Consider the following 11560-nt stretch of genomic DNA (forward strand, 5'->3'; position numbering starts at 1 on the left):
TGCAGTGATAATAATGTAAAAACAGTTTATGACGAAAAAAGAGATTATGAGATTTTTTCAGATTTTTGACATAAGTTATAGAATATCCAAACAAAAATAGAAACAAAAAATTAACCTATTAGCACTAATTCCAAGATTGTAGCAGAATATTTTTTCGTGCATATCCCAAAATGTCCCCTTTTCTCAAAAAATACCATTTTGTCATAGATATGAATGCTTTTTGCATTGCATTGTTTTGATTCTTAATGATAATGGATATAAAAACCTTCATGCAAAATTTGGTTCCTCTACCATAACTTTTAAGGGTTTTTCGGTAGCAAGTTTCCAACTGTTATAAAAATATGGGTTGACAGATGAAAAACAGGTATAACTTTTTTTAGAGACGTCAGATTGTCTTGATTTTAGATTTTTTGGCATCAGCATTAAAAAATATCTCGATGTCATGTATCATATGTGTATATAATACCATTGTCTATTATTGCTAGTTTTGAAAATCTCCATTTCGCACTTTGACCTTGAAAATGGCAACTTGCGGACATGAGATTTTTCTAGACTTTTGAGGTATGTTTTAGAATGCCAAAACGAAGGTATTGAGCAAAAAAAATTTCTATTAGCTTTCATTCCGAGGTGAAAGCCTTATTTGACTGGATTATAAGCTGTTTTTAAAAAGCAGTTCAATAAAAGTTTCTAGTTTAACAAATATTTGTATCATCTTCAGTGATTTTGACTTTATATAATAGTTCCTGGATATTTGTAGTCTAGATCTGTCATTTAAATATTTTCTTCAGGTCATTAAATTTGCTTTTGGGATTAAATTTGACTAAACTTCTCCATTAATTGGTCAATTTTAAATATTTTCGGTATTATTGAAAAACTAATCTAAGTTTGAAAGTTTCACTCAAGTCGCTTTTAAAGTAAATAAGAATTTTCATTAAAATGAATAGCTGATTAAAAAAATAACCATACAATTGTATTATTCTATTGTATGGGAAATATCCGTTAAAAAGGAAATATTAAATAAATAAAAAGAAAGGGGCTAGGAAATTTCCTTAAAAATAATTTGTATAACAAATTAAAAGCGAACCCAATTATCCGTTGCCCTAGAGATCAAGTAAGAGAACTGCACACGAAGGTGGTTGTAACCTTTATTGTATCTCAAAACGTATTCTTTTAATTTATGATATAAATTCGACTTTCAATATCACAGAGAAAAATACAGCTTATAACCAAATTGAAAATAAATGATTTGAAATCAAGATTTTTTCTTCAACCAATTTTCTGTCGTATGAAAAATCAAAATTGAGGACTTATAGTAAGTATACAGGGTGTCCCAAAAGTTAACGTCGAGACGATAACGGTACATAGAATAGGTGGTGACAGTTATCAGAAAAATAATTTAAAAAAATCGCAGCCAAATATTTTGTGAGTTATGGGCATTTGAAAAAAAGTCGAAAAAATGGTCACCCTGTGACGGTTTTTCATGTGCCGTGACTACAAATCTTAAGTTTTATCATTTTTTTCTTTTGCTACGCAACCTTAAATAACCCTGCTACCAAATGTATTCAAAAATTTTAACTCAGCTGCATCAGTTTTTAAAGCAAATATTACTTTTTTGCCCAACTAAGTACACTGAAAAAAGTATTATTCTTAAAAACTATGAATCTCGTTCATAAACCAAAATTCATACATTTTTAAGAAAAATTCATTAAATTTAAGCACAAATTCTTAAAAAAAAAGTTTAGTTTTAAGAAAGATTCATAAAATTTAAGAATCAGTTTTCATAAAAATTTTCCTATGGAAAATTTTTTTATGAATTTTTTTTAAGAACAAATACGAAGGTTTATGAATAAATTCATAAACTTCTAGCCCCAATTCGAAAGAATATTTTACTGAATCTTAGAATCTGGACATACTTTTATGAATGAAATTTACTATTATTTTCCATTCAGTTGTATTTTGAGTTAAAATAATTTTTAAAATTGACTTTTTTCCCTTCTAAAATTGAAAAAAAAAATCTATTTTCACAATTACATTTGTAAGAAGTTCATAAATTTTGTGTTTTTAAATATTTTTTCTTAGAATGAATTCATTTATTAGGTAATTTTCCCATTTTATTTAAGTTTTTGTGTTCTGAAAGGTTCTGAAAGGGTACAACACTTAAATAATATGGAAAAACAACCTAATACAAAAATTGGATTTCTTAAGAAAATAAATTTTATTTCGGTTATTTATGGATTATTCTCAACAATGTTATACCATTTTGAAAAGAGAATTGAACACACCAACTTTTAAGGTAACTTGCCGAAACATCGTAGAGCATTTTTTTTACACTACGGTTCATTGAATTAGAGTCATGTAAAATTGTTTAGTACACTGAACCAAAAAGGTACATAAAATTAATGAATTTGTACATTAAATTAATGTAAAAATTCATGGCAAATGAGCCAATGTAAAAATTCATTAAATTTAAGAATCTTTTTAAGAACAAATTCATAAGGGAATGAATCTTTCTTAAAAATTAAGAATAAGTTCTTAAATTTTAAGAATTCTGTTCATAAACAAATTCGAAAAGTTTTGAACATGTTTAAGAAAAGTTTCTTAGATTTTAAGAAAAATTCATACAATTAAAGAATTATTTCTTAAATCTTTTTTTTTTTTTCTTCTATAATTTAAGAACAAATTTTAAGAAAAGTTTCTTACATTTTATGATTATTTCTTAAATTTTATGATTTTTTTCATAAATTTCGTAAAAATTCAAATGAAATTTTGCTTAAATTTTATGAAAAAAATCATAAAAACTATGAATTTTTCTTAAAGTTTTATGATTGTTTTCATAAAATATAATACACTTTTCATTAAAATTTATGCAGTTATTTATATAAATGCATATAATACATTACCATTCCAAGCCTTTAATTTGTTCCTAAAAAATTGTATTCCAAACAAACAACCAGCAAAAGAAAACAACCCAAAATCTAAAACAAAAAAATGAAAATTGTTTTTAAAAATAAAAGAAATTATTAAGTTTAAACGTTATAAAAATGTTTTATTGATCACTATCACTATAAATTTTATCATAAATTAATTAAATTTTACTTCTTTAATGGATGCATCATCTGGAAAGATAGAAAAAAGTTTGTATTAGTAAAATGAATATGTCGTATTTGGTTTAAAAAATCGAAATAGCTAGAAGGTTAAATTATCTAATTCTTACCTTATTGTAATCGGCAGCATTAGACTCTGGATATGAAAAAAATAAAAAATTGAATAAGTTGGGGAAAGATAAAAATATAAAGAATTTAGGTACCTATGAGAAATGTTGATAATATTAAGTTAAAACAAAATTCAAATATTTAGAGAAATAAAATAAAATGCAACACTTACTAAATTCCATGTTTTGCTTTAGTTTGCAATGACAATTTCAATTGTACAGGATTTGTTGAGAATCGCCTTTAATATGGTTTTTATTTTGTGTTGATTTTTCCCCCTTTGCCGGTCCAAAGTTAAAGATAACGTACGTGCCTCCATATTTCAAAAATATCAAATTACGATTTTCAATTTTAAAATATGCACCTATAACAAAAAAAAAGAAAATATATTTAATAAATAAAAGAAAGCAATTTTTAACATTATATGTTTTTATACTTATCTGAGTATATGGGTCTTTCCCAACAGGAACCAAAAATATTTTACACTTTTGCAATGTACTTATACTCTTCAAAATTGTCTACGTGGTTAAAATGCTTTACACTAAAAACAATATCGTCTTTTATTCACAAATTTTTATAACTTGTTTCGGCAACGAGCGTCCACTTTGAGGTCCGTCAAGCTGGGTACGCCACAACCGAAAATCCAAAATCTGAGTATGCAGGAATTTGTTGCTAATTTGTTGCTAATTTGTTACCCCAATCCCGAATTTGTTGCTCCTGCCCTTACCCCTTAAATCTGTGGCGTGCCCAGCTTGACGTCAAGCTGGGTACGCCACAAATTAAAATTCAAAATTTCAAAAATTTAAGTATGCAGGAATTTGTTGCTAATTTGTTGCTAATTTGTTACCCTAATTTCGAATTTGTTGCTCCACGTTTTGCCCTTCAAATGCACATTAACAGATTATGCAAAAAAGCTAAATCGCCCAAAAATTATCGCACAGTCAAAAAAGTGGTATCAATAGAAAGAGGTCCTTGAAACCTTTTCAAAAAGGTCCATATCAAGTTTTTATTCCAATCCCTTCATGTCCAAAATGCCTTGTGGAGCTTGAATGCATTTGTGGAACATATGTGGATGAAACGAAAAAACGCAAAAACACGTAATACTCAAAATTTCAAAAAAATAAGTATGCAATAATTTGTTGCTAATTTGTTGCTAATTTGTTACCCCAATCCCGAATTTGTTGCTCCCCCCCTTACCCCTTAAATCTGTGGCGTACCCAGCTTGACGTCAAGCTGGGTACGCCACAACGCAAATTTGAAAATCTAAGTATGCAGGAATTTGTTGCTAATTTGTTGCTAATTTGTTACCCCAATCTTGAATTTGTTGCTCCACGATTTGACCTTCAAATCGACTGCAACAGATGCAATTTTGTGGAGACTTTTTATCTATACGCTTTTTCAAAAAACTAAAAACGTCAAATTTTTGACAGAATTTGTTGCTCTGCAAAAAGCTATTTTTAAATTTTCTATCATTAAATAATCCCATCTTACAGGACGAAAAATAATTTTTCGATGACGTCATCCAACAACGCAAAAAATCGTAATACTCAAAATTTCAAAAAAATAAGTATGCAGTAATTTGTTGCTAGTTTGTTGCTAATTTGTTACTCCAATCCCGAATTTGTTGCTCCCCCCCTTACCCCTTAAATCTGTGGCGTACCCAGCTTGACGTCAAGCTGGGTACGCCACAACGCAAATTTGAAAATCTAAGTATGCAGGAATTTGTTGCTAATTTGTTGCTAATTTGTTACCCCAATCTTGAATTTGTTGCTCCACGATTTGACCTTCAAATCGACTGCAACAGATGCAATTTTGTGGAGACTTTTTATCTATACGCTTTTTCAAAAAACTAAAAATGCCAAATTATAGACAGAATTTGTTGCTCTGCAAAAAGTTATTTTTAAATTTTCTATCACCACCCAATCCCATCTTACAGGAGATAAACTAATTTTTCGATGACGTCATCCATCAAGCTGGGTACGATAAAACACAAATTTTAAAATCTAAGTACGCAGGAATCTTAAGCTATTTTGGTGCTAATTTGTTACCCTAATCTCGAATTTGTTGCTCCACGATTTGACCTTTAAATTGGCTGAAACAGATGCATGATTTTGAAACTTTATGATACAAAGTTAACAATGCATAGATTTAATACTCTTTGCAGATTAATGCTCAAATCTTTAATTTGATGTAAAAACTACCTTAAAATACTGTTAAAAACTTCCAAAAACAGAACATAACGCACTTAAACCAACTAGCTGCAGGTAATTCAATGCTCTTTAAAGGCTACGTCATTTCCAATATTTGGCTATACATACATAGGTACCTACCCTTACCCTTTCATATTTAAAAACCTTTAAAGGCTGGACCTACCTTCAACCTACTTCACTCCCTTCAATAAAACGCAAAGTAAAATTCAACACTCCAACTTGATTTTTATGGATGCTCCTCAATTCTTAGTTTAATAAGTTTTAGGTACTGCTACCCATTCAATTCCTATATTGCCAACAGCTTTTTTGTTCTATTTTTCCCAGAAGTTAGGTTCCTCAATTTCAAAAATAAATTGAATTTAACGTATTTTTGCATCTTCCTATTTTAAACATATTTACTATATATGTAACTTCTTCAATATCCTAGAAAAACCCTTAGACATCTTTTGAAAATACCCCCAATTTTTTTCATCTTTAAATTTATCTCTATAGCCCTAGTTTTGGAGAGATGCATTTCATTTACTACCACACTAACGACCTAAGATCTCAACTCAATTTATGTACCTACTATTCATCCAATCAGATTATTGCGATTTGCGACTTATTTTTATATTATAAAAACAAACCAAATACCTACATAAAAATGTGTACCTACATTATACTAAATACAAAAAAATCACACATTGATTTTCTATTTTCATAGAAATAATCGAGTGTGTATGCGTTGACTTTAAATTTGACTCCGCCCCCAACGGTCTGCTTTGATGAAAATAATACATATACTATTACAATTAGTTAGTATCTATATCTACGCACTACGCCTTGAAATGTTTTTTCTTTAGTCGGCCTCAGACCTCTAGTAAGGTAAGTACCATGTTCGTTCTTTAGAGGCAAAAATGTTATGAAATAGGAACCTACATTTATAATGTTATAAACACACATATGTAGGTAGGTAGTTTCGTAGGGTTTTCAGTTGAACTGAATTTAAAATTTTTAATTCTGGAAATATGTATGTGCAATTTTTTTTTATGTTTTGGGTCTGCTATTGATGTGATGAACAACGCTGCATATTTTTAGGGAAAAACTTTAAATTCTAATAAACTGAAGACCCGCTTATTTTGTAGGTATTCTAAATAAAACTAAAACTCTTAGGAAGGTTATAACGGTATTTAAGTGAAGGTTGAAACGTCTATTTTTTTAACTTAAAGTTTTTGCTTTATATTATGTAAAGAAATGAAGAAATATTTTTGTTCATATGTTAAAATGTGCCGAAGCAATTATTATTGCTTTTTGTTTAAGATATAGATAGATTTTTTCTGACTTTGGATTCGAGATCAGCACACAAAAAAACATTAAAAAAATATACTTTGATTTCTATAAAAAAATCTTTTTGACTGGCGAAATCGAACGGGCAGAAATAATCGAATGCCTTGTTCGAGTTCAATAGTCAAACAGTTTTTTTTTATAGAAATCAAAGTTTATTTTTTTAATGTTTTTTGTGCGCTGAGCTCGAATCCGAAGTCAAAAAAAATCTATCCCTTCACATTTTTGACATATTACCATGCCAAAACATCACAAAAATAGTGTTTTGGACGTTCAAAATACAATATCTCAAAAACTTTTCACGTAAGAGCTATTCTAATGCTAGATTCAAATTAAGAAGGTTAAAGGCCATTAGAAATAGTCCAATAAATGAAGCTAAAAAAAAGGGGGTTACCCTACAAAAGGTCCGGTAGTTCTAAATTTTTGATATGTTTTTAGGTATGGTTAGTAGATAGAAAAACCAAATTTCCACAACCACGCCCCCTTCAGCATCACCGAAAAACGATAGAAATCTGGCACTTTTTTCACTTTTATGCCCATAACTTTCTTCTGGTGCATTTTATTGAAAAAAAGTTGTTGGTAGACTTGTAGAGAACATAATTTTCTACGAAAATGACCTTGGTAGTATTTTTATACAACCAAAGACAACGAAGTTATGAAGCTTCCAAAAACATGTAAAATTTCGGATTTTGCAATATTTTCAGTTTCTTGTCACCTTACATAACTCTTTAACAATTGACTTTTACACAAAAGTCTTCATAAAATCTTATAGACAATTTAATTACCTAAAATAAAATGTGACCCACTTTGATTTTGTGAATCAAATAACCGAGTTATGGCTAAAATAGTAAAAAAGTATTTTTGATAGTTTTCGACACTTTTTGAATTATTCATTAAATGAAGGATTTGTATCCCACAAAAGGTCGGGTGGTTCTTATTTTATATTTAATCAGGTTTTAATGGTAGATTGAAAAAAAAATTCATAGCCACGCCCCCCCGCCTCCTTAACCATACTCCAAAAACCAATTCTGTATTTTTTCAGTTTTATGAAGTTTCATATAATTATGAGTTGATGAGTGGACAAGTACGATTGAAGGAGGTTCAGCTTTATTGCTATATACAATAGGGTAGTCCTTAGGAACAAAAATTGGGGACGCCCCACTATGGCAAATATCGGCCATTTGCTGATCAAAAATCCATAACCTAAAATAAAATGTGACCCACTTTGATTTTGTGAATCAAATAACCGAGTTATGGCTAAAATAGTAAAAAAGTATTTTTGATAGTTTTCGACACTTTTTGAATTATTCATTAAATGAAGGATTTGTATCCCACAAAAGGTCGGGTGGTTCTTATTTTATATTTAATCAGGTTTTAATGGTAGATTGAAAAAAAAATTCATAGCCACGCCCCCCCGCCTCCTTAACCATACTCCAAAAACCAATTCTGTATTTTTTCAGTTTTATGAAGTTTCATATAATTATGAGTTGATGAGTGGACAAGTACGATTGAAGGAGGTTCAGCTTTATTGCTATATACAATAGGGTAGTCCTTAGGAACAAAAATTGGGGACGCCCCACTATGGCAAATATCGGCCATTTGCTGATCAAAAATCCATAACTTTTATGATTTTAGAGGCACAGACTTGAAATTTTGCACGTATATAGTTAAATATACTACAATTCATTGTGCAGAATATCAAACATAAAAATGTATCAATCGCAGTTCTGTGCTACTTTCGAAAAACGATTTTGTGAAAAATCGACTTTAATATTTTAGTATTTGAGTAAATTTGGCATTTTTAAGAACCAAAATATACTTTTCTAGTAGTTTTGGATGTGCTGAACTCGAATCTGAAGTCAGAAATTTTTGATTGGCCTCCGTTTTTGAAATAATTACCGTTATAAAATGCAAAAAAAAGGTTTTTTCTAGAACGGTTATATTTCAAGAACGGAGGCTAATAGAATTTTTTTGATTGCGGATTCGAGTTCAGCAACCCAAAAACCCCTAGAAAAGTGTATTTTGGTTCTTGTGGCAAAAATTCTGTGACCAGTGACTTAAACTTTTGATTAAATTTAGTTTCTCTTTGGCTTACTAACTGAAATTTAAGATATCTCGAGCAATAAAAGATATATCAGGAAAATTTAAACAGTTTTTGAAAGAAGAATACCTGTTCTTATAATATCTCTTACAAATTTGTTTACAATGAACTATTCCACATAAATACAGAACCTCGAAAACAGCCAAAATGACATTTTTTTAAAAAATACTACATTTTCGTAGAAAATTATGTTCTCTACAAGTCTACCAACAACTTTTTTTCAATAAAATGCACCAGAAGAAAGTTATGGGCATAAAAGTGAAAAAAGTGCCAGATTTCTATCGTTTTTCGGTGATGCTGAAGGGGGCGTGGTTGTGGAAATTTGGTTTTTCTATCTACTAACCATACCTAAAAACATATCAAAAATTTAGAACTACCGGACCTTTTGTAGGGTAACCCCCTTTTTTTTTAGCTTCATTTATTGGACTATTTCTAATGGCCTTTAACCTTCTTAATTTGAATCTAGCATTAGAATAGCTCTTACGTGAAAAGTTTTTGAGATATTGTATTTTGAACGTCCAAAACACTATTTTTGTGATGTTTTGGCATGGTAATATGTCAAAAATGTGAAGGGATAGATTTTTTTTTGACTTCGGATTCGAGCTCAGCGCACAAAAAACATTAAAAAAATAAACTTTGATTTCTATAAAAAAAAAACTGTTTGACTATTGAACTCGAACAAGGCATTCGATTATTTCTGCCCGTTCGATTTCGCCAGTCAAAAAGATTTTTTTATAGAAATCAAAGTATATTTTTTTAATGTTTTTTTGTGTGCTGATCTCGAATCCAAAGTCAGAAAAAATCTATCTATATCTTAAACAAAAAGCAATAATAATTGCTTCGGCACATTTTAACATATGAACAAAAATATTTCTTCATTTCTTTACATAATATAAAGCAAAAACTTTAAGTTAAAAAAATAGACGTTTCAACCTTCACTTAAATACCGTTATAACCTTCCTAAGAGTTTTAGTTTTATTTAGAATACCTACAAAATAAGCGGGTCTTCAGTTTATTAGAATTTAAAGTTTTTCCCTAAAAATATGCAGCGTTGTTCATCACATCAATAGCAGACCCAAAACATAAAAAAAAATTGCACATACATATTTCCAGAATTAAAAATTTTAAATTCAGTTCAACTGAAAACCCTACGAAACTACCTACCTACATATGTGTGTTTATAACATTATAAATGTAGGTTCCTATTTCATAACATTTTTGCCTCTAAAGAACGAACATGGTACTTACCTTACTAGAGGTCTGAGGCCGACTAAAGAAAAAACATTTCAAGGCGTAGTGCGTAGATATAGATACTAACTAATTGTAATAGTATATGTATTATTTTCATCAAAGCAGACCGTTGGGGGCGGAGTCAAATTTAAAGTCAACGCATACACACTCGATTATTTCTATGAAAATAGAAAATCAATGTGTGATTTTTTTGTATTTAGTATAATGTAGGTACACATTTTTATGTAGGTATTTGGTTTGTTTTTATAATATAAAAATAAGTCGCAAATCGCAATAATCTGATTGGATGAATAGTAGGTACATAAATTGAGTTGAGATCTTAGGTCGTTAGTGTGGTAGTAAATGAAATGCATCTCTCCAAAACTAGGGCTATAGAGATAAATTTAAAGATGAAAAAAATTGGGGGTATTTTCAAAAGATGTCTAAGGGTTTTTCTAGGATATTGAAGAAGTTACATATATAGTAAATATGTTTAAAATAGGAAGATGCAAAAATACGTTAAATTCAATTTATTTTTGAAATTGAGGAACCTAACTTCTGGGAAAAATAGAACAAAAAAGCTGTTGGCAATATAGGAATTGAATGGGTAGCAGTACCTAAAACTTATTAAACTAAGAATTGAGGAGCATCCATAAAAATCAAGTTGGAGTGTTGAATTTTACTTTGCGTTTTATTGAAGGGAGTGAAGTAGGTTGAAGGTAGGTCCAGCCTTTAAAGGTTTTTAAATATGAAAGGGTAAGGGTAGGTACCTATGTATGTATAGCCAAATATTGGAAATGACGTAGCCTTTAAAGAGCATTGAATTACCTGCAGCTAGTTGGTTTAAGTGCGTTATGTTCTGTTTTTGGAAGTTTTTAACAGTATTTTAAGGTAGTTTTTACATCAAATTAAAGATTTGAGCATTAATCTGCAAAGAGTATTAAATCTATGCATTGTTAACTTTGTATCATAAAGTTTCAAAATCATGCATCTGTTTCAGCCAATTTAAAGGTCAAATCGTGGAGCAACAAATTCGAGATTAGGGTAACAAATTAGCACCAAAATAGCTTAAGATTCCTGCGTACTTAGATTTTAAAATTTGTGTTTTATCGTACCCAGCTTGATGGATGACGTCATCGAAAAATTAGTTTATCTCCTGTAAGATGGGATTGGGTGGTGATAGAAAATTTAAAAATAACTTTTTGCAGAGCAACAAATTCTGTCTATAATTTGGCATTTTTAGTTTTTTGAAAAAGCGTATAGATAAAAAGTCTCCACAAAATTGCATCTGTTGCAGTCGATTTGAAGGTCAAATCGTGGAGCAACAAATTCAAGATTGGGGTAACAAATTAGCAACAAATTAGCAACAAATTCCTGCATACTTAGATTTTCAAATTTGCGTTGTGGCGTACCCAGCTTGACGTCAAGCTGGGTACGCCACAGATTTAAGGGGTAAGGGGGGGGAGCAACAAATTCGGGATTGGAGT

The sequence above is a fragment of the Episyrphus balteatus genome, chromosome 3, assembly GCF_945859705.1.
Source record: "Episyrphus balteatus chromosome 3, idEpiBalt1.1, whole genome shotgun sequence".
Taxonomy (NCBI): Eukaryota; Metazoa; Arthropoda; class Insecta; order Diptera; family Syrphidae; genus Episyrphus; species Episyrphus balteatus.